This window comes from Anomalospiza imberbis, chromosome 5, assembly GCF_031753505.1.
Source record: "Anomalospiza imberbis isolate Cuckoo-Finch-1a 21T00152 chromosome 5, ASM3175350v1, whole genome shotgun sequence".
In the NCBI taxonomy this organism is placed as follows: Eukaryota; Metazoa; Chordata; class Aves; order Passeriformes; family Viduidae; genus Anomalospiza; species Anomalospiza imberbis.
Window position 1 is genome coordinate 41,049,045 of NC_089685.1, and position 25,599 is coordinate 41,074,643.

Genomic DNA, 25,599 nt, shown 5'->3' on the forward strand with positions numbered 1-25,599 from the left:
TCAGAAGTGGGTAGTATTTGTTCAAAATTTTTGTGATAGTACCACTGTCCGTCATGTTATTTCTATTAGCCTTTTTCATGAACAGATATCCAAAAATTGTGAAGAATTTTTAGGTATGCTAAGTGTTACATCAGATGGTTTAAGTAGATACTGTTAAGAAAGAAGCTACAAACACTCACAACAGCATCTTGTCTTCCACTCATGAAATGTCAGCTGTGATCTCTGAGTTGAACAAAAATCTATCAAGTGCCATTAAAATATATTATATGTGGCTCTATACTGAAACGTACTGCACTCTTGTAAAGCATGGCTCCTGCCAAGCAAACAGCAATTGGGACTTTCTTCAAGACACTATCATTACTTGTCTAACTTTCTTCATTGTCTTAAGAAAATTAAAATGTAACTGGTGGGAATACCAAATAGTCCAAAGATTTTTATTTAATCCCTTTCAGCTGATGACCAGTCTACTTATGGAACTCAATGTAATAGCCCTGATTGTAGGGCTACATAAACAGACTGCTTTGGGTCTCTTTCTCACTAAACTGCCTATGAGTTGGGTAGAAGTGCATAGCTATTAAATTGTTCCATGTTCCCTTTTCCAATGGATTACAGTAGAGATTCAAGCAATTGCTTATCTACCATCAGACCCCTTTGCTCTGTGATTCTCCTTTGAATTGTTCTTCATTATGTATGTGGTGCAAAAAGGAGGGAGAGAGAAAAAATAAATGGATAGTTGTGTCAGCAAAGATGTGAACTAGGGTGAGTTATGGCATTTTTTAGACTAAGATGTCTTGATTTATGGGTGCATTGCTGAGAGTGAGTGTTTGGTTGAGGGAAATGGTTTCTACAATTATAATAAAAAAGAGAATTTTATGACAAGAATATTGAATGGAACCTTTAGCTAGATAGAAGGGATTGAAAGGGTCTTTATTATTTACTTATACCCACTTACATATCCATTAGACTTACAGGCTTTAGCTAAAAATTTTCCTTTTCTTTTCTATCTCATTTTAGCTTGGCAAAATTTCTGCAAGTCTCATAATAAGCAAAAGACCCAGAAAATAAATTTTTTGAATAAGCATTAATCACATTCATTTATTTTTTCTAAATTCTTTAGCAATCTGACATAGATAGATAGATGAGGACATGCAACACCAAAATTGTTGTGTCACCTAGTAATTTCAAAAAGGAATAAACTCTTAATGTGAGATCAATACTTACTAAGTACTTCCCTGAATTGTTTTAGGTAGAGGAATCAGACATTTTCATTTCAATCTTGACTTCTTCAAGTCCTGCCGGCATTACTGTAATTTATTTTATAGTAAGAAGACAACCTCTTGAAAGAAACTTCCAGGAAAACATTAATTTAAAGAATTATAGTCAGTAGTACTGTGTGTTAGAGGCATATAAATATTACAATAACCTAGAGATGGACGAGAATTTGATTGGCATTAGTAATGAGAATTAGGAAATTGGAAAGTGTACAATAGATGATAAGTAGGGAGGAGCAACTACTTAGGGAAGCTACCTATTAGCTAAGAAGGGCTTTGACTCAAAATCAAAACAATCACAGAAAACTTGCATGTTTCCCATTATAATGTTTGTTTAATTACTCAGTCCACAGCCAGTGAGACTTCAGGCACATTGGGCTCGATGCTGCAGTGTGATTGCTTTGCTTACACATAGTGACCAAACACAGTCACTTCTGGAAGACGCCTGCAGCAGCCTGGGAAGAAGTTGCGCAGAAATCTGTGTCTGTCATAATCATAGCAGCATGACAATGGATTACTGGCTTTTACTGATTGGAAACATAGAGTTCATCACATCAGACTAGTTATTCTATGTAGCAGAATGATACAGAACTCTACCAAGTGTTATCCAAATCACTAGAAATGATCCAAATCACTCTCTCCAGTATATTTCCTTATTAACCTATATTAACAGGCAGGATGGAATGGCAAAATAACGCAGAATTAGCACTTTATAAAAAATGTTCATCACACAAAGAATGAATGCACATATTAAATAGTATTAGTAGTTCACATCATCCACACATTAATGCAATGCTTCCTCCTGGTATCATTTGGATTATTCCTTGTGGTATTTTGCATTGTCAAGCAGTATGTTCTATGCACAAAACACTGTTGTTAATTTTAGTAGTCTACGTAGATATCTGAAGAGCCTGTGCTGAAAATTACTCCCTGGAGAAGATAGTGTTTATCAGTGATGATGATGAAAGATGTGACAACACTATATATTTCACTGGTTTGGCAATAAGCATAGTATAGAATTTGCATACCAATGATTTTCGATATTTGGTTATCTTTCATGCAGGGCTTGTGTTATCAAATTAATACATGCATTGGAATTGTTTTTTTTCCTAAGTTTTATTCTAGGGTTTCAACAAATTTAAATGAATGTTTTTATATGTCATCTTTATTATCACCTCTATGAGCTGTACATATATATATATATATATATATATATATATATATACAACTTAGTGACCTGTAAGTATGAGTCACTAAGTCAATGCATGATACAAAACAATGAGGTTGCCCCCATGTATATAAATAATATTTATATTTATATATCTCTTTATATGTAATTATTTTAATAATTAATTAAAAATCACAATTTTCCCCAATGTACCTTTAAAAATATTACAACTTAAATTTAAATTTGAAAAAGCCTTCTAGCTTGAATCTATAATTATTGGTTTTATATGAAGGTGTCTCTACTGACTAAATTTCTTGAATAAGGTAGGTAGAAAGCAAAATCCTTCATTTTGGTAATTTAAAAAGTAATTACAAGAAAAAAATATTAATTTCTATTGGACATTGATTTCTAGGCAGTTGCAAACTTTAACTCTTAAAATATATTTTGGTATTAGAGCACTTTATAATCAATACATTTCAGGACATATTCATCCTTACAAGAAGCCTTTTTTGAATGACCATGAAATTTGACATCAACAGCACATTCATTAACTCACTGTTTTGCCCATCAAGACATTTAAAACTTATCTCATGATAGCTTCCAAAAATATTTAAATGCCTAAATATAGTGATGTGTTAATTTTGATAAGCAAAAGTATTAATATCTTTTTAAGTTAAGGTGTATTTTTGGAAGTACATTCTGACCTAATTTATGAGGTGCTCTTCTAGTAAGCTGTACACTTGCCCAATTGAAATAGAGATCTAAATCAGGCAGTAAGTATGTGCTACCACCTTGAACAGTTAGCACCTGGCTAAAGAACAGTTAACCAAGAACTGGAATAAATAGCGGTTTTAACAACTATTCCTTGGTGACCTTTCAGGGAACCTGTGCTTTTTAGTATATTTCTAGGTGTATGATCTGGAAAAGGTATTAAACAATGACATATATATTATTATATTAAAATTATTTAGAAAGGTTAATGTTGACAGCAAAGAATTACAGAAGTGGTTTATGATACTAAGTAACTGAATCATAAAATGGCAGAAGAAATTCAGTGTAATCAGTGTAAAGAAAAAAATATGGGGAAAAGTTTTTTTGTGCATATATTTGAAAATGGGTTCTAAACTAATGTCTCAGAAAAAGCATTAGGGTTATTAAGGTTAATGTTATGAAAACAGTTCTGAGCAGCAATCAAAATTGTGACATATTAGAGAAGAGGAAAAAAATATACAAGAAAATTATAAAGCATTACTGCAATGTTTCACAATTGTGTAATTCCTATGTATCTTGAATGCTGAAGATCTTTCAGGTGTCTCCCCAACTAAAAGAAAAAAGTGTAAATAAAAAAGAAGTATGAAAAGACTTTTGTATGAAGAGATATTAAATAAACTGTAATTCTGAAAAAAATAAATTATTGGAGAAGAATACAAGATTGCAGTAGAGAGAGATAAGTGTTATTCATAATTTTCCACAATAATAAATGAAAAAATAATCAAAAGAAATATTCAAGAACTATTCTTGAACTAACTGAAATTTGGTTGTTTTTTCTTTGTTTTTTTTTTTTTTTTACTCAATGTGCAAATGACTTGTGAAACTTATTGGCAACATGCTGTGCCAATATAACTGCTGTTGCAGTTATTAAGTGGTATCAAACAGAAAGATGTAGAGACAAATTCCAGTTCAGAAGGTATTAAACTACAGGATGTCAGTAGCTGGGAGGTTAAACTGAGTGAAGCATTAATTTATTCTTGCATCCACAATTGACCGCTGTCTAACACAAGATCTTGAAGTAGAAGTCTTTTATCTTGCCCATTATCATTGCTTTTATGATCATTTCACAGTCTGATCCTTTCTTGAAGTTAAGTACTTGACTTGTGTATTTTTGATATGGGTCTGTGCATGAGTAAAATTAATGAACTGAAACCCAGTAAATTTGGTTGGCTCTATCCGCAGACATGCAAAGAACTTGTATCTTGTTTTAGCTATTGGTAATTGGATGACAATCCTAAATAGTCATAGTGCTATGGACAGTGAGAAATAGAGATAAGAGTGAAAGACAAGGCCCACATAAATGATTAGCAAAATCTTTCCCTTTAGTAAAAATCTGAGTACAAAACCTTGATTTTCTTAATACATGCCATTCAAAAATTGCATACATTGTTGTGGTAAGTACTGTATTCTGGCTTACATTTTAAGAACATCGCAAAGCTGAACACATTGAGCTAGGAGAAATTCAAGTTTTCTAGAAGTGGCAGATTTTTTCTTCCTAAAACTTGCAGAAGAGTGACAAAGAACAGCTTCAGAGTTTCCTGTAATTCCATTCAAAGAATTCCTACATGTTTGAAATGTTTCAGCCTGTGTAGCTGGGAAAGATAAACAAGTATAAACTCTGGAATTCTCTAAGAAAAGGGAGAAGTTAAAGACCTAAAGGACTGCTGTGACATTTATTCCATCAGTGCAGAGTGATGTGTATTTCAGGCATTGGACTAGTTTCCCTTGAAAGACTAAGCAATAAGTTGATGTACCGCTTATTACAGCAAATACTATAGTATGGTTTAAAATGAAAATATATACATTAAAATAATTACCCTAATTTACAGTACCATTTCAGTCACATTTCTCTTGGAAATCCCTCCTCTCATGTTCATCAAAACAATGCAGATTGCTATTCTGGAGGAAAACAACAGCAACAGATATTTTTTAAAAAATTAAAATGCTTGCTATGTCTTTATATACTTCTCAACTCTTAACCTTTTAGGAGGAGTTTTAACATGTTATCTTTCTTTTCACTTCTTGTGCATAAGGGATTATGAAATTGAATTTTATGTTTAGATCTCATAGTATTTATCTTACTGTTATTAAATCTGGTTGAAAAGGTACAGGAGTATAATGTTTTGCTTTTTTATTTAAAGCTGAAGAACCAAAAATGGTGCTTATGTTATTAAATTTTTATGTGCCAGTCTGATTGATATATCTTACCCAGATTGATGAACACTAACTGGTTCTAGCCTACTGCACCTTGCTCTACACATGCTGATCTGCTAACAGAAACTAGGCTTCATGTGTAATGAAGTCAATCTTGTGTGGATCTCTTTTCCTATGAACAGCCCAAGACAGAATTTAATTTTAAAAAATCATTCGTCAATAATAATATAAGCTCCTGATTCCCAAGGACCTGATCTAGATGAGACAAATCAATAAACCAGTATTTCCTTCAGCAGCACAGAAGAGAATAATAGTCATGGTCTTTTCATAAGCAGTGGTGTGTTCAGTGAACAGATCTTTCATATGATTTCTGGGTTTGACATCAGATCTGTAAAGTTAAATTTTATCAAAGGTTGTAATTTAAAGAATTTTGTGCATGTTCAAATTATTAATTCTTTTCACATCTTCCTTTGTAACAAGAGTATGAAAATTTCCCTCAATAGAAATATGTTAAACTTCATTTTGGTTTAATACATTTTACTGCAGATTTTCTTTGGTACATGTGGATTTAGAGATGCAGCCAGTGCCTCAGATGAGAAAAGTACTACTCAAAAAACCTTAAGAGTCTTCTGTAAGAAGACTTTTGTGTTTCAGTTTTCATAGAGCAGCAACAGAACAAAGTACTTTTTACAGTGGCATATAGTTATAGATCAATTATTTACCAATATATTATAGAATAATAATACATACAACAATTCAGAATAATTTTATAATGTAACTTCAAATTAAAAAAAAATGCTCTTAGCTACTGTCATTGAAAGACCAAAGGGAGTCACAGAATGATATATTTTGAAGACAACTTCATGGTTGTAAGCCACGCAAAAGATAGCACTGAATTGAGATATACGTACATAATGGTTGGATTCAATGATCTTGGAATTTTTTTTCAATCTTAATGATTATAGGATTACTTCCAATCTTAATGATTATTAAACATCAATTCTGGCATTCCCAGTAGCCCATTAGATCTGGATAATTTTTTTTCTGGATCTAAATTCCCTGTTAAGAGACAGTGGTACTATTGTGCTTTTTATTTATTATCTCTGTTCAAAATATCCATAGCCAGTCACCTAGAGATGTGTGTTGCACTGTGCTGTTTGCATTAAGAATGTCTGAAAGAGTTAATAATTAATGGGTTCAGGCACAAATATTTTCTGCAGTTTTCACCTTATTCCCAGACTGTCCAGTTTTCTGCCAATTTTCAGAAAGTTAGTGCACCAAAAAAAAAAAAAAATCAATATGGTCTAGGATGCTGAATACAGTAATCCTGGAATAAATATGTTCTTCAATGGCCTGTGAAAAATCCAGATTTTACTTACTGGAGTCTTTATGTATTACACACCTGAAAATTTAATATACAAATACTAGGCATGCAGAATTCTTCAGAGAATTCTTAAAATGCCATATAGTTTGCACAGTGTATATTTGTCGATACAAATCCTAACTTTCAGATCAACAGAAGGGAGAAAATTTTTCTAAGCTGCCTTTATTTCCATGCCAAAACCCTCATCTCCAAGGCCTTGTATAAAGCTGAACTAATAAATCCGTAATTAAATCTTATAGGATACAGCAGGGATACTCATTAAAGAAAAGGCATTTTATAGTCTGCAATCTTATTTTCAGCTAACAGGATGACACAAAAGTCACATTTCACAGAAGTTTTATGTCTGTTATTTCATGCTGGAATAATGCTGCACAAACCAATTAGCCAGTATAATAGTGTCAGGGTATACTTAGAGAAAAAAATAGATCTGGCAAAATATCTCTGACTTTCTAATATTTATAATGACCTGTGTATTACTGAGACAATATTCTTACACTTGAAGGGTTAGTCTTTTGGAGTGCTAAGAAAGAAATCTAATTTAGTCTATGACACTCCGAATCTCTCAGCCTAAGGCATTTAGATTATAAAAAATTAATATAGAATGGTGGAGCTACCATTTCACAGATAACATTTTACTTACAGTTAGAAACAATAGCCAGTTCTAGAAAAACAAAAGCTGAAAAAAACTAGTAAAATTAAAGAAAAAAATCATTGCAACATAAGTTCTTCAGTTAATTCATCCATTGAGGTAAATAGAATGCAATAAATGATACAACAGAAGTTTTTCAAGCAGTTGAATTAAGGCAGCAATGCACTGAGAGTAGCAAGAAGGATTTTCATATCCATGAATGCTTGTAAGCATGGTATGTTTTTTGGTGGGTTTTTTTTTATTTGTTTGGTTAGTTTTTTGGGGTTTTTTGTGGGTTTTTTTTGTTTGTTTGGTTTTGCTGTTTGTTAGTTTTGTTTTTTTGTGGTTTTTTGTGAGTTTGTTTGGTTTGGTTTGGTTGGTTTTTTGGGAGATTTTGGGGTTGTGTTTATTGGTTTCTTTTTGTCTTTTTGTTTGAAAGGCAACTCAATCAGGAATATCACAGAAAAAGTCAGGAAAAAGGGAAAGGAAGAACATTGAAAGAGTAATGAAAGATTTGAAGGCAGATGAATTTACTGCCTTAAATGTAGCAAAGTTCTAACTCCCAGAAAACTTCTTTCATCAGATTATTGTAGATTTCCAGGTAGCTAAGATATGCATGAATTTTTTTTTTTTATGTACTTCACTACAGATCCTGACTACTAGCTCCTCTTTTCTAGTCAGTGTGGAGGACGTTTTCAGACCAAATTTGTAGATAAACCTCATTTGGATATTCATATTGTCTCTCTCTTATCATGACAAGGAGCTTCAAACTTTTATCAAAATATTGACATAACTACATGACAATTTCTAATCATATTCTGCTACTATAGAGTAGTGGCAACTCTTTCCTTTTTAAGTATTTGATACTGTTTTAATTGGATGACCATTTGTTTCACATTTAAAAAAAAACAGTAAATTTTTATGTATTCAGAAAGGACAGCCAAGTATATTAATGAATATTAAAAAAACTTTACAGCAGGATACACATGTTCTTTTCAACAGAGGTGAACCGAACAAGTTGCAAAGATGGAAAAAAAATTAAAGCAGTTCTCAACTATGGAATTATGGAGTAGGAATTTTACTTTAGTCAGCAGGAGGTCAATATTGTCATGTCTTTCCTTTAAAAAAAAAACAGGCTTAAAGAAATTAGAAAATGGAAATATTGCTGTGACATTACCAGACAGCCTATCTTTCTGATAGCTTATGGAACACAAGAAGAAAATGGAAATTAGCCAGTGAAACCTTAATTTCTATAACTAAGACTGAAATTGTAATTTCCAAATCTAATGCTCATGTTCTAAAGTGCTCAGAAGATCATGCACATGTTTTAGCTTAAATAGTAATGTAATTAGAACAGATTAATTCCCTTTGCTTTGTGCCTAGTTTCCTTTACTTTTCATGCATTGCATGGAAATGAACACAGCTGGGATAAGAAAATTTAAAAAAACCAAATTCAATGAAAGAGAGAAGCATTGAAATAATATCTGTGGTATTTAGGTGACATGTCCCAGATTAAAATGCAAATAAAAATGTTAGCCAGAAATATTTTCATCTACAGAGGAAAAACACTATGAATTACTGTACATAGATTTTTTAGTATTCAGGAAATTGATCATCTTTAGCAATACATGCTCAAAAGTCAACTAAGATAGAATGTATAATATCTCCAAAGGAGAAAAAATGATGGCTTTTCATGTGATGCAATTTCCTGTTCATGCTTGACTTGCAAATGTTTAACTGGACATAAGATTCAGTTTTGTGTTCTTGAAAAAGAATTGTGAATTTAACAATTTAAAAATAATTATGTCTCTATAAATGCTTTTAAATTTGTCACCAGTACTTATTAGATGGAAACACAAGGTTGAAGTTCCTAGTTTAACTTACAGATTTTTCATTTAAATACTGTGAATTCTAAATTATTGATTCAATAATCAATCTTTCATAAGGCCTCAATAAATACTGATATAAAAAAAATTACAATTTAACAGTGGAAGTGATGAGGAAGGAATAATTCTTAATCCATGCAGTGTAAGGTTTATTGTTTGGTCTACAATATACTGTTCTTTTAAAGTAGAAAGAAACTAATTTCATTTGGTTTGTGCTTCATCCCTGTATAGAACATGCACTTCTCAACTGAAAAGAATTTCTGGACATATTTTGCAGATATAAAGACTGCAATAAAAACCATAATTAAAAAATACCAAACAAAAAAAACCCCAGAAATATTGATCTTATAATATATTTTACTTGTCCTTTATTGCATTAATTTCATAGCATAAGTTGGGAAATGGAAGTAAAATAAAGCATCTTTCTAATATTCTAATACCCACACTAGGAGAAAAAAAGTAATTTGCAAAAAAAAAATATTTTTTGAGTCAATGTAACCTTTATCCATTGAAAACTTGCTGACTGACTTTTAGGAAAATTGCATTATTTTCGAATTAGAAGATTATTCACTTTCAGGGATCAGGACTTCAGGAAGTTTTTAGAACAGACTTAGGCTTGAATAAGTCTGCACCAAAAGAAGTAGATTTATCTCTGTTGTTTTATAGCACATCCCCCTGACCCCAAAAGAGGACCTAGTGAAAAAGCAAGAAATTGAGTCTAATATATAGTAATTGCAACAAAAAGCTTTGCTAGCAGATAAGGAAAAATTCATTAGGAATCTTGAAACAACAATTAGTGGCTATTCAATGGCTACATCAAAGCTAGAATTAAACTATCCATTGAATGACTTTTATCTATCTACATGGTGTTAAATAAAAATCAGCATTTCCAGAATAATATTAGAAAAGATAATCTGGTGTAAAATCCCCTGAGTAGCTTGAGATTTCAGATACCAAGTTCTTGATAGAAACAGCCTGTCTGAATCAAGCACGTTCCACCCAGGAACATGGTTCTGATGACCCCTGAATATGACCTACTCCCAGTGAAAAGCAATTTAATGCTCTATTGCACACAGAACAGTATATGTGAATATTGGGTGGGGGGAGGAAGCCCAAACAGATTAATTACTGACAGGTACATTTGAATATGACTGCTTCTTAGCCACTTGTCTGTAGCCAGGCAAGATTGTTTCACCTCAGTTAGAGATACATGGCAGGCTGCCTCTGCAAGTTCTCATTAGGCAAACGGCCTCCACTGTCCATTAGAGGAAAAATCCCCCTATTATTTAAGAAAATGTGACAGTAGTGGCAGTGAAGTTTTGGCAGGAAATTCATCAGTGCATTACAAAGCTTTTTGCATTCTACAACTTTCACCAGCCTCTTTCCACTCTTTTATCTGACAGCTCAAATGCCTCAGGGTTGTGGTCATGGCAAAGGTCGAGAACATAACAGCAGGACTATAAAAAGAGATTCTTTCAGGGGGAGAAGCTGCCATACACAAACAAGTTTATTGAACACAAGGCAATGAGATGAGAACTCACATCTCAAAAAATTTATCTGATTAGTTAACATTCCTTCTGAAAAAATATTAAGAACATTAAACAATTATTTAGAAGTTTAACATGTTCTCTGAAACCTAATACAATTAAGGAATATGAAATTATGTGTTAAAACATAAATATTGGAAGGTCTCGTATGGTGGGAACAATTGTAAACATGCATAAATAATAAGTAGTCTGTGTTTAGAAAAAAACCCATGTCAGTTGCAAACTCTTAATTTAAAATATTAATAAAATAATGTATTGCTTACACCAAGATCACTTAATTCATATACAAATGTGTGTTTTACTGAAGACTAATTTACTTCAGCATGACGCTTAATTAAAAAAGAAACTATGATCGTGTATTTCTATTAATAAATAAATTTGTAATGTTACAGTGGTTGAGTTTAAAGCTAAGAAGTTTGCTGTGTCTTTAATTATTTGTCAACAGTGGTAGCAATAAGGTGAATTTGAATTACTTGTCACAATGTCCAGTAGTACTCTTATCTAGGTCAAGGAACAGGTTGGCTGTCTGATTAAAAAAGCCACAATGCAAATTCCTATTAAAACAAAGACAGAATCTTAACTTCTCCTTCTGTCAAATATTAATTTTTAAACTTACACATATTCAGTGTGTGCAAGGAATAAAGGAATTTAACAAGTATGAAATAGTTTCTGTATGCACATTCCTTCAGATATGAATTTGACAATAGACCAAAGTGTCTATTGCCAAAGCCTGGGTCCTATTAAAATGCACACGTCACAAAAAAACATACTTGAAAGCAACTCACCCAGTAACAATTGTTAGGCTCAAACACCAATGGTTTTAGGTATATGTGTAGTTATACCAACACCTTTTATTCTCCAGATTATATAGTAAAACGTATGATTCAAACAAGAATGGAATGACCTCAGAGAGATAAATAGTTTTTATTTTTAAACTGGTTTTATATGATTCGTTTTTCCAACTAATTCCCACCCATATAGATACCTAACAAATGTATTGCGGGATGAGATAAATAACATAACATTTAGAGACATGGGATTCTTCTGATTTTCATTTTTAGATTTCATACATGTATTCAAGTCTGGGCGGGATGTTTAAATTGGGAAGCTTGGAGGAAAAATGATGTATTTTTTTTTTGAACATACATCTGTGTTTTTCTGTATTGTTATGACTGGCATTAAGGACACCATCTGAAGAAGTATATGCCATTATTCTATCTTTATCTATTCTACATTCTGAACATAATAATAATAATAATAATAATAATAATAATAATAATAATAATCTATTAATAATTATTTAACATTTTGAAATATTGTCATAAACTATTTCAGGCAAAATAGCTGATTTTGCAGAGAGAAACTGAATTAATTTATCTTGAAACTTATTAGCAAGAATTGATTTCTACTGCATTGTCTGCTAATTTGTTACCTTAATTTGATATGCCATACTTCAATATCTGTACAATCCAAATGGTATTCTTAGAAAACTTTAAAACAGTTTAACCTGAGTGACCATTATTGTTAGAATCTGCTGAAAAAATCCTTATCAAAAATGTAGGTGCCTTAGACTCTACAATCACTGATGGCACTATGCAGATTGATTAGGCCTATCTAGTTGTAAAACTTCTTACAAATGACTGTTGTTTTCAGTACATTTATTTCATCAACAATATCTTACAAGACTTTTTTCACGTCTCGATTTTTTATGTGGAGCTGATCCTTTCTATGTAATACTTGAATAAAACACAATTGTAACACATGCTCAGAAATTCCTGGAAATGTATTTCGGATATTTCAATATTCTAAAATGAAAAAAAAACATCATGTACCTTGCTTACCCTTGAGTTTCATGAATCTATTTTCACAATGTATATTTTATGCTGAGTAGACTAAAATGTGCTTAAAGAAGGACAGATTATAAATGTTTATATGCGATAGCATTTTTACATATAATACAGATATTTATATATGCCTTAAATAGATTTTATTTTGCCATATATGTCACATAACACACCTTCTTACATTATATAGGCAAGATCCTTAGTTTAATGCCAATAAATATTTTGGGATTATTCCACACTAATAAAAGCAGGATATTTTCCTGCAGATATTTTATATTACATACATTTCTGTATCTGTGAATAGCTTTACCTCTGTTTTTCTATCTATCTTTATATTTGTGTATGTAGAAATATATGTATATCTGTTACTAATTTCAACAGGATGTGCAAAAAGCAGGGGAATACTATTCCTCTTCTTTTCCTGCCATCATTAACATGGCTCAGAATGGCACACATTTTCCTCATGTGCAGTCTATGCACACTTACCCCACTCATTGTAAGTACTATTACATGCTTTGGAGATGTCTGTGATTTCTTTGGACGCCACTACATACTTATGTGGATTAAGCTAACATGCCCTAAGTTGCTTTTTTATGTGGTCTGTGGAGAATAGATAGCTTGCACTATCACTGACTCAAGAACTCGAATATTTCCCTTTAAATTTTGGGTTACAAGAAAACAATGGACAAGACATTTTTTCCAAAGGTAGTCAGCAAAATGGAAACAATGCCAAGCAAAAAATGGAGAATCAAGGCGAATTCTCTTGGAAAGACAACATGATGGAAAAGGCGGCAGAGAGGAGAGCTGGCAGGGAACCTGATCCCCTGACTACCTCCAGCATGAATGCAAGAACTGTTCTTCACATCTTGAAGATAATTTCTTATATCTTATATTAGTGATACAATGAATTATCCTGCTAATAGATCCACCAAAAGAAAAAGTAAAATTATAAACATAACAAATGAAATGTCTGTAAACCTCATCAGTCGCAGTGAAGGGAAAACATGCCTAAACCCGTAAAACTAAGAATGTATTACCTAATTTCTATTTGACCACTACTATGCCATAGACAAGCATTCACAGTTTGTAGAGCAGTCATTTCAAGGACAGAAAGTGTTTCTTTTATTAAAAAAAATAAAAAAGAAATTTAAAAAAAGCATAGTCGTAATATTACAATATTATGCTTTCGTGATTAATGCTGAAAGCATGGCTAATATATACTCTAAAAATGATTAATTTAAACATAAAATTCAGTTAGGAAATATTATTTAGATCAAAATTAAGACTTAAAGAATAAATCATCATTAAAGTGACAACAAATTATAAGATATAGTGAGGCAATTCTCTAGTGATTTTAACATGTCCAATACACTGCAAGAGAAAATAAGACTCAATTATCTGAAGAACTACTATTTGTGGTAAAACTTTGACCCTATTTGAAGATGGTCTAGTACAATTTTTAGAATAAATTAAAGATGACAGAGTCATAAAAATACATAAGCTCTGGCAATTTTTTGGAGGAACTACAATTTTTTATAATTGTAAAATCTTTATTTATATTTGTGGCAATACCATCAATCATAAAGATTCCATTTTGTATATTTATGCATGAAAAGTACCTGTTACCACAGTTATTTTTCATTTTCTGCTAGCTGCTAAAAATTAATTTCAGATAAGGGTTGTATGAAACATGTATAACAATATATTAATCAAGAGGAAATCTATTTTTGATGAATTTAAGGTATTGCAGGAAGTTACATAACCCTCTGCCTAATAGGTTTTTATCTCTTTCTAAACAATAAAAACCTAATTTTATATTTGCAAAACATAAATAAAAATGAAAACTGAAACAAATATATCCCTAAAAGTATAATTCTAGAGTTAAAAGGAACTGAACTAGATTCTGTGTTGTTGAAAAAATATGGTAGTAAGAAGTACTTTATTTGAGTGAAAAAGGGCCAATGGGCTGGATTTTTTTTTCATGGATAAATATGGGAGATGCCAAGAACATCATGTTAAGTAAACTTCACGAACTAATAATCCGTGGCTGCATGTTGGTGAACACTCTTGTTATGATGCATCCAGTATCAGTCTGCAAAAGGACATGAAATTTTCTTAATATCAGCTAAAGAGCTGTTCATATTTCACTTTCAAAGGTCTGAACCTTATGGACAAGCATACTAGAAGGTTTTGAGAACTGATAAAATTTAAGCTTCATGATGATGTTATTTTAATGTTATGATGATGTGTCTCAGGAAACAAGAACAATGCACAAATTTGTGCACATTAAGAAACATTACTGTCCTCTCTCTTTCATACCGTTGTATCTTGTAAATTCTTGCAAGTGCTAAAGGAGGTCAGAAAGTGGTCTTGAGGGTATGAAGACTTATAACTACATTTCTCATTAACATGAATTCTAATATAAATTTAAAACATCTCAATTTCTCAATTTCAAGGTTCAAAAAATAGAAGAGACTATTTCAAGAAATCAAAACAAAAAGCAGCAAAGAGGTGAAATGCATGACTTTTACTCTCTTCCAGGCACTATATTCTGCTGTTACATTATAAGAAATAAATTTCATCTTCAGATAAAGTAATAAGGTCAGCTTATTGTCACATCTCTTTTTTAATCTTACACATCAGAATATAAGTTAGGGAAGAATGACTAAAGAATAGCATTTCTCACACAGGAAAGTGGAAGAAATATAGGCCTTCCTCCTCTGATTTCATTGTTAAAATTTGAAAGATGTAGAGAAGAACAATGGGCTATCCTTTTTACAAAAATCATCGTTCAAAGATATATTAGTCTAATCAGTCTGAGCAAATTACAAGACACCTGATAGTCTTAAAATGACAAGAGAAATTACTTCTGGCTTAAGATCTCAAAGTGGGTGATCAGGCTAACTATACTTAGCACAGTTCTTTCTTCAACTATCTGTAAAAAAAAAATCATCCTTTTCTTTGATGCATTATCTGTAAAAAAAAATCATCCTTTTCTTTGATGCAGTGCTCCAACAGTCAAATAACTAAAAAAAAAAAATTCTTGACTATTTAAAATAATTGGACTTTATTAAAACCTTTGATAACTCCACAGTGTTTCACTAATATCAGCGACCTCACAGGAAGTTGTAACTCATATGTACCCACTCCAACATTCATGATTATGCAGTGATCTTATTTAATATTAGAAAAATACAGGTTAGATAGGGTCTCCCTAAAGGTTTAAAACACAGTTCTGGTACAGTGTCTAGTCTCACAAGCAGTGGGATGATTACAAATGAATTAGCAGGTCAAGGCAAAGAAGAAGACCCTCCAGCTAAATTGTGTTACATGGCATTATAGTTAATCTGACTCTCTGGACTAAGTGCAATCCATGCTGAAGTTCCACAAGGGCCAGCAGCTCTCTCTGGGCTGGGGGAAGAGGAGGGACCACATGGCAGGCAACAGGGCAGGTTCTGGCACCCAGAGCCAGACATGCTTCCCCAGCCAGGAACAGGGCATCGGCAGACACTGGGGAAACCCGAGCCACAGGACTGGGCAGCTACATAGAGAGGGTGAGGATCTGACCTGGTGAGGCGAACCAGTGCCTCACAAAACCCTGAAGCATCTAATTCTCCCCAAATGATGGACTCGGGCTGAAGCTGGGTCAGGACATCAGCCCACAGGCTGGACTCATATGAAACACTTTCTCACAACTACAGAAAAAACTACACTTGAACCTTTGGTAAACCCAAGAGAGAGAAGCTGGCAAAGAAAGAAGCAAGGAAAAAAGAATACAAAAAAGCCCCTAAAGGAATTCAGTAATAAGATACAGTAGCCAAAGAAAAGCCAAGGACAGGAAATTACATCACGACAGGAGATTACATCAAGACAAGAAAAAATTTCTGTGGACAGCAAAGGAATGGGCTGTAAAACCAGAAGGCTGGTGACTGACAAATTAGTTTTAGCTTCATATAGAGCATTTCAAGTATGATGATGTTTCTCAGTGGTTTGAAAGATTTATTTTTGTGTGGGTGCTTTATAAGCACTGATTTAAGCTGCACAATCCCAGTATTTTGGGTGCTCCTGTCTGCACTACATGGAAAAACAGTGTTCTGCTGGAGTGGGTTTTCCAGGTAATTTTACTTGGAAAGTAATCTGACTTTGACTTGGCAGTCAAACCAAACACAATAAATGAGAAAGTTCAGAAGGGCTGTTTCAGAAGTGCATTACTGCTCCAAACTAAAATGCTAATGAAGATTGATCTTCTGTCAAATATAAATGTGGGGAAAACTAGAACTAGTGCTAGACAAACATTCTCATCAACATAACTTTTCCCTGCATTCCTGTTGTAGGGCTGCCCTTAGGGAAGGTATGGACTCTGTTCAACTTCTAAAAGCATGGAACTTCCATACTGTATTCAAATAGTGGCAACAGATGCTGGCTCAAACTCATGAAACTTGGAGAGCACAAACAAAGAATATTCGATATCAGGAGACCTTAATGTCTTATCAGATACCATAGAACTAGATCATTTAAGGTCAGAATGAGATGAATGCAATGGGACATAAATGATCTCAAATACATTAAAGAAAAAATAAGTGATTAATCAGATAGGAAAGTTGCAAAATTGAGAAAAAAAAATGCAGTAACTTTAAAAAAACCTAACTTATCTACATAATGAGATGTATTTCCTACTCTTCCTACTTATCCCTACTCTCTACTTTTGCTACTATTCAGTTTTTACATCAACAGCATATTATTTATGAATTTGCATTATGAGCTGCTTACACACAAAGAAAAATTACTGTTTCTCTTTCCTTACCTTTTCTTTCCACTTTCTGTTAACAGAACAAGACATCTACCAGGATAGTAATTTAAAAAAATACCAGTTAGCAAAACCAGAACCAAAAAGCTATAAACCTAGCACTTATAGAACTACAGACAGACTTTTCAGTATGAAAAAAGCCCACTTCTGTATGCTTTATATAATTTCAGAAAAATATGTAGTTAGTTGAATGTGAGACATTTTCCTTTCCCTGAAAAAAAATTAGGCAGTTATCTAAGGAAGTAGAGACATACCACTCTTTGACAGTAAATTAAATTTTCTGACCTCAACAAAACAAGACCACAAGCAGATATATAGATTCTTATTAAAAATTAGGAGAAATCTCAAAAATAATAAGCACACTATGGCTTTTTCAATGCCATTCCCATAGTTCTTTCAGAGAAATTGTATCTTGAAAATTCATACATTGGCTATTTAAATTTGTGAGGTTACTTTACTTCAGTTTCTCTCTGAAAACTTTCTCTTCTGTTTCTCTGCCCAACAAATATATGTGGGAAGAAAGTGAAAGTGGAAATGGAAGGTTAGCAAAAAGAAAGAAAATTAAGCTGGTTTTAGCATTTTTTGTGCTGAAATACCAACCTTTCACCTGGGAGAAGCTAAAAATACTCAGTGGGGGAAATTTCACATATATGTGTTTGCTTTGGGTTGTTTTCTGTCTGCTGAAGAGAAATGGAAGTCTCTCAAATCAGATAACAGGATGTTGTTAAAGACTTATAAGCATTCTTCCCATAGGCTTGGCCCTCCTTGTAAGGGAGGAAGAGAGATGAGAAGTTTAGAGATTGTAAAACACAGCCTTGTGAAGGATGGTGCTTGTGTCAGGCCTTTATTTTAACACGAGGCTGGGCAGGGTGCATGCTTTTTTTTCTCCTGCTAAGTTTGGGTTAACTCAGCAGTGCATGTGTCCCCATTCTGCCAGTGTAGTGATGGAATAAATCTACTCTGTACACTTCAGGTGTGGATTTCAGCCTTCTTCGTTACCTGTAGATATTGGGTTCACACAATATATTTTATATTTTGTTACCGAGATTGCTGCTTTTTAGAATTGGATTAAGCAATAACCAGCATTCCACTTTATGTGCATTTGAAAAATATTTTGCAATGAAAAGTGTTTTGAACATGTGAAATAATACACAGGTGATTGTCTAAAATGAGTTCTAGAAGACAACACAATCAGGCATGGTGTTATCTATTTTGTAACTGGAAACAGAAAGCAGAACATGTTTTTTTATCACTGTCTCTGTTATCCCTTATCATTTTTAATGATCTCCTCTTTTATTAGTTGTGAAGTCTAACAGAAATTTAAGGTAATTTAAAAATGTAATGTTGATCAAAGACAGATCCAAAGGTGTCTTACTTCACCACCAATAGGTGTAAAAATCTGTTTTTGCTTGGAACACATTGTTTACAGCAAATCTTGGTGTCTTGATGGGAGCAATAGTAGTGTTCTGTGCTTTCTGATGCATCTCTGAGAATCTGTAGAAAGTCTTATTATTGTAATTTCAGTTAATTACTTCTTGAAAACCCCTTTTTTATTACTTAAGTAATAACAATATGCCTAGTTTATATGTTAGGAAAAGACTTGTCCATTCCATGGTAAAATTTGAAGCAAAATATGATTTTTCTGAATCTAAGAAATATTTTATTTATTGTTGATCTGCAAAATGCAGGGAATTTTTATAATAGAAGAATCATATGCAGGTGATGTATCATATGCATTACCAGTCTATGTGCAGTACTATCTTTTTTGTTCAGATTTCCAATGGCCAAAGAAGGATGTAATTTTAAAAATTCTGCTGAGCAAATAATGTTAGCCAGTTGTATGAAGGAAGTGAAATTATTTAATTTCAATATTTAAAACACATTATTTATATTTAAGTAAAAATAAATAAACAAAAATATAATATTTTTTTCTGTTCTTCCCCAAAACTGTCAGCAAATTGATAGATGGAAGCAGAACTAGCCACAGAAATTCAAGAAAAGCAACTACAGAGCAGGTGCTTTGAAATGATTTTATGAGATATTCACTCATAATATATCACTTTTTTGAGAATGACTTTTGCTTTCCAACTATGGAAATGCCTGCTTTTCAGCCTGGGGTTAACTACCACTTTAGACAGATTCTTGTGCTTAATGTTTCTCATTAATTAACTCCGGGCATACCCTGTGGGAATATTAGGTACCTAGACTCTCATTAGTCAACAGAGTGAGGGTAGAGTTTTTGGTCTTCAAACTGTTTTGCAAAGGAAGCTACTTCTCTTCTCCGGGCAAGATTATTGCCTGCCTACAAAGGACATCTGCTTTCTAACAGAGTATATAGTTCCCTAATGTCCAACTTTTGAAGTCTAAAATAGAATATATCTTCCTTTATACTCCTGAAAATTGAGAAAATTTAACATTTTCATATTGAATTTGCTGTACTTTACAGAAACATCAAAAGTCTTTTCACACTCATCAAATTTATTCTGCAAAATTAGTATATACAGAAAAGATTTATGGACATCCAATCCCAGTCAAACTTGTAGGGTTTCAGCCCAGCTGATGAAGTATACAGATTTGTCTATATTACAAAAAATTTTTCAAAATCCTCAAAAATTATCTAAACAGGAGTTATAGGTATTAAGAGAAAATATGAGCAGATAATTCAGGGATGATGGCTGTATTTCTGTACATCATTGGCACATTTTCTTAAAAACTGCAAATGTTCTAAATTACTTACAGGCAAATTTTTTAGTTTTATTTCTGTATAAGAAACTTTTTGTATTCTGTATTCAAATCCCACATGGAAGGGAAGAAATTCTTAAACCTCAAAGCTTACTGGACATGAAGAGAAAATAGCACATCTCACACAACTAACTAGAATGATGTAGATTTATTTACACATGTAGACACAGATGATTAAATAGAATTATCTATCTAGACATCAGCTTCATCTCACATAGTTCCAACATTTTAATTGGAATTAAGACACATGAGACTTTGCCTTATTGATTCATTAACAACTGCATCAAGTGTACTCTCAAACATAAGGCTAAAGTTTGCATGCTTCTAACCTCCTGAGAGATTTATTAATCAATCACTCCTAAAAAAACCTCAGTGTAGATCATTATTACAATATGGCATAGAATTATTGCATACATCTTAGAGAAATAACACATAACAACAACTTTGGAAAGTCTTCCAATTATTGAAAACAATTCTCAGGGTGGAAGATGAAAATTGATAGAAAAAGTCAGGTGAACGGACACTCAGAGACACGGAGCTGGCAGCCCCCAGATTTTAACAGGCTTAGATTGTGAGGGTAAAAAACACAGATGCTCCTTTGTTTGGTGTCCCTTCTCAGAGGCACCAGCTCAGGCTTTTATTTTGTATTTAGTTATGGCACCAAGGTTGAAGTATTTTAAGGATCAAGATATCTGAAACTCTGCTATGGAAAGCTGGTGCAAGCTGGTGAGGAAACCTGGTGTGGCTGTGTGAGTGAGAGGGGTGCAGATGCAAAAGGGCCTCGGTCCCAGCTTACATGGTGCCAGTGTGACTGCCAGAGTGGCTCCTGGACAGCTGGGCAGGGAAGTTTCCTTAACATGCGTGTGCACTATCAGGAATCACCTCAACACAGGTTTAACACAAACAGGTCCACTGCCTTCCTGATACTCTTGCCTGGACCTTGGAACTACTCCCAACTCATCCTGCTTGATGTTTGCTAGCAAACTGCACAATATACCAGTTTAGAGGATGCAAGAGACTTTTCCACTTCAACAGCCAGCACCAGGCACAGGGGCTGTGAGCTGCAGTTGCACTTCTTCAGTCAGTGCTGAGGCACTCACTCATCCCAGTCAAGCCAGCCCTTGCCAACAGCTGTTTTTATGGGACATGCATTGTTTTCTCCCTTCTGGCAGATTGCCAAAACCCTCATCCAATTCTGTTGCTGCCACTGAGACCCCTCCTACCTCTGGCAGTTGACACCCCTGGGGTGCCTACACCCTGGGTGGACCCTGGTTGCTGATACCAAATGAACTCACACTAACCTCACCAGTAGCTGGCACTAATCTTTGCAGTACTCACTTGCACAGAACAGATGAGATTACATGAAAAGAGAGTTAAGAAAGGATTTCAGAAGGTAAGAGAGATGATCACATGCAGGACTTGGTCAGACAAATATACCAACATGCAGTGGTTTATATGGAATGGCCACCTTTATATTCCTGATCCCCTTCACTTAAATATTCCCTTAAAAACTTGACAGAGCTTCACAGACTTCCTAAAAATTCCCAAAATCTCAAGTTCATCTTATTTTCCCTTTCTTATCCGTTGCAAAGACCACATGGCCTTCTCTAAAGCTCTGCCTGTGATTTTGTAAAGGTCTACCAATAACTAATTGTGCACTTTTGGACTCTGCCATTATTTCTGTTGTCCCCTGCTGTCTAATATGTTTATGTCTCCCTGTGTTCTTATTTAACACTGCCCCATTTACTTATTACTCCCTTGATTATCAGACAACCTCAATGAAGCAGATGCTTTCACCTATAACATTATTTTACAGCCCTTTTTTACTGAATTCCAGATTACCCATCTGCCCTTTTGACTTCCGCTTCTTACAGTAATGCTCAACACAAAGCCACAAAAGGAAAATAAATTTTTGTTCAGCAGAGGAGACAGTTGCATCTGTCTCTTCATTAACAACTGATGACCCCGTGACCATCCACCTAGTTCATGTTTTACAACCTCTCCACAGTTTATTATTGCTTTCTCAGTACTCATACCAAACAGACATATATCCTGGTAGTATTTCAATCTGTTATTCAAACACTGACATTTATCATTACCTAACTTACTTAAAAAACAAAAGAAGCACCATTTTTCTCTATTTCTATAGGTATATCCATATATCCCATTAACAAGCTAATTCCTTCTGGATGCCAAAGGATCAGACCTAATAATTTCAGTTTTCTGCCTACAGTTCATTTGTGCCTTTTTCCCTTCACATGTGTCAACCATAGACTCACTTAATGAACCCCTTCCTTACCCTATCTCACCCAGACTTTGTATCACCTTTCTGAATCCAAGACTTCTTGAGATTTCCTTCACTGTTTGAAATATTTTATCCAATACTCTCTCAAATTATCTTACCCTTCCAACAGGAAAGAAGTTTAGAGAATACCACATATAATCCATTAATTAATGCAACAAAATACACTTTGTAGAAGTGGTATCTTGATTTAGTTATCTTTCAGTAGACTACTGTCTGTTTTGTTAATGCTGTCTTTTTTACTGTACTGATTTTGCAGGAAAGCCATTTCCCTCATTGATGTGACAAATCAAAAAACCTTAAGTGTCTTTATGCTATAGCATTGTAGAAGAAACACAAAAAAAAAAAAAGCAAATTCACTGAAACACTGTTTGTATAAGGAGGTAACTGTATAGCCAACATGAAAGTAATTTTGTATTGAGATTTGCAAAATGTCCCTGAGTAAGGCATTTTCAAATTCATATCTTAAGTTACTATGCAATAACTTCTCTTGTTGACATGTCCCAATTTCATATCTTTGCTTAGGAAGAGCTCCAGGGCTTGCTTTTTTTATTTCTTTTTAACATCAACAGCTACCATAAGAATGATAGTTCAGCTAACCATGTTAACTCATTGCTAGGTCTGGGAGAAGAAAAGGACATTTATATACATCTAGATCCTTTCTGTTACTTCTTATAATCTTGGTCTTATTCATCCCATCATACGTCTGTTAATAAACACAACATCCATCTGGATAGTATGCTGAAATTCTCTTTCTATGGTACCCAAGTATTAAAAAAGTAGTATACCAGGGGTACAGCTTACTTGTTGCAGAGTAAGAATGGCAGCCAACCTATATTCACTTAGCTGATGTGCAATGAAAGTCAGAAATAATCATAAATCCTGCAGCAAACTGTAGTTTTAGGATTTTTCTTCTCTAATTCCTTAGCTGAAAAATGTCATAAATAATATTTTCCTCCTTAACATTAAATTTCTAAGAACACAAAAAGGTTATAAAACATTTGTTTTACAAAAAAAGTCATATTTTTTTGTCAAATGTAATATTTTAGGTACTATTTTAAGGACCTTGAATTGTTACAGGTATTCATGTTGGGCTGGACACATGACATCCAGAGAAGACTTTTGTTCTTCAGTAATAACTAATGGATTTCAGACCAGGCAAGGCATTTAAGATGTTGCTAGATATGTACATATAGTCATGGATATTGCACTCAGTGTCTTATGGATCAGAGGTCATAGTCACACATGGGTGAGAACACAAGTGTTTCTATAAAGTTGGAGCTTAAGAAAAAAATTTTACATAGAGTTTAAGAAAAAAAAATTGTTTTGATTTATTATTTTTGAGGCAAAGGAGTAAAATTAAAGAAACACTCTGATCACTCTTATGTGCACAAATATTCCTTAGCATGCACAATTAAATATTCTTATCAATAAAACATGTTACTCAAGTCACTGAATACACTATATTCAGCAGTACTGCAGTCAATAATCATATATATGATTCACAGTTATTGCCTAAACTTTTGACAAAATTGTGAACTAAAGAGACATCAGGACAAAATTAATATGCTATTTTGTTAATATTACTTATTTCCCTACTAAAATTATGTGAGCTATTACTTGATCAACTACTCTAGCTTTCTAAATTGTGTTGCACACTGTTTATTATAAACAGTATAGCTTTTTTATATACCTCTTTTAATTGTCTATAATCCCATTTCCAAATGAAAACTGTAAATCTCTCTCTGCTTTGCAACTTGAATATGCTTTTAAATCAAAGTCAGAAGTCATAGTAATGCAAAATTCAGATTTGACAATTTCATACTACATAATGAGTGTGTTTGTGAAAGCTCTTTCTTGCCCTGTCACACGTCAATACCAAAGAATTTCTAAAGATAATCAATTTTAATGTCAAGAAATGGTCTCCTAATATTCAGGACAATTAAAAGTTATAGAACCAAAATTCCATATTCTATTTGCATATTCAATCAGGAATTTGAATCATAATCTTCTTAAGAACAGCAGCTGCTGTGTAATCTGATTAGCTGCTGTTTGTTTGTTGGGTTGTTGGGGTTTTTATTTAAGTTTTCGTTTTAAGGAATTGGAAGAATACTCTGATCTTTAATTCCAAATAATCCATGAAAAAACAATCACAGCAATGAAGGATGCAGTAAAAATCCATTTGGCTAATCCAACCACAATCCTGGCATTTTTAATAAAATTCATCAATTGCTTGTCTAAGATACCAACTGGGTCATAATTATAAAAGAAGTTCAGCATTTGGTCACAGTGCTGTACTACTAGATCAGCATAATGATTCTTGCTAGTCATGAAAGAAAATATAAATTTCCTTTATAAATAAATGAAATCCATACATTAAATTTTTATTTGCTTAAATATGGGATTAATTTAAATATATATGTGTATATATATATATACATATATATATATATTTAATGTAAACACACAGCCATGATGTTCATTACGTTCAATAAGCATAGTATTTATAAGTAAGATGAGGTTATTTTAAAGAACGGAAGTTACAGTTTCCATTTCACCTGTTGTGACACTTCACATAACACTTTGAAGAGATAAAGAAAAATAACTTATTTTCACAGGTATGTCAGTAGAATTTTAATGGTTAGTATTGAAATTTTTATTCAGATTTTCTCATTTGTCAGAATTATATTCAATAGGGATAAAAGGGTCAGGTTAAATTACAATAAACTGTTTATTCCCTCCCCATCCAAGAAGGTCTAAATCTCTTAATATTTCTCTATATCCTTTGATATATGTCCTAGTTCTTAAGTATGCACTGCTTCTTAAGAACCTGATGCACTAAGGTTTTGTAAGCTAGATATAAGTGGTGAAAGCATAGGAAACACCTCAAAATGTAAACATTTATGTAAGGATTTTATTAAATCTTATAAATATGAGAGTCATTGTAGTCTACATAACCTGAGAAACCTTATCTATGGTTTGAAGCTTTTTTCTGGAGAAGAATAAATTATTTTAAGATGACTGTGCTGTAGTTCCTAATATCTGTACTGCAGCTGCAACACATTTTTGAGGCAGAAATGTCAATGGGGTTTGTG

At 33.1% G+C, this 25,599-nt stretch overlaps 1 protein-coding gene across 1 annotated transcript in view; it reads right to left on the minus strand.

Annotated features, from left to right (window-relative positions):
- MGAT4C (MGAT4 family member C) overlaps positions 1 to 25,599 on the minus strand; it is a 325,047-nt gene that overhangs the window by 161,042 nt on the left and 138,406 nt on the right. The window contains exon 3 of the mRNA XM_068190335.1: positions 11,283 to 11,363. The gene's annotated coding sequence lies outside the window, so the exon portion shown is untranslated. The remainder of the gene's footprint in view (positions 1 to 11,282; positions 11,364 to 25,599) is intronic.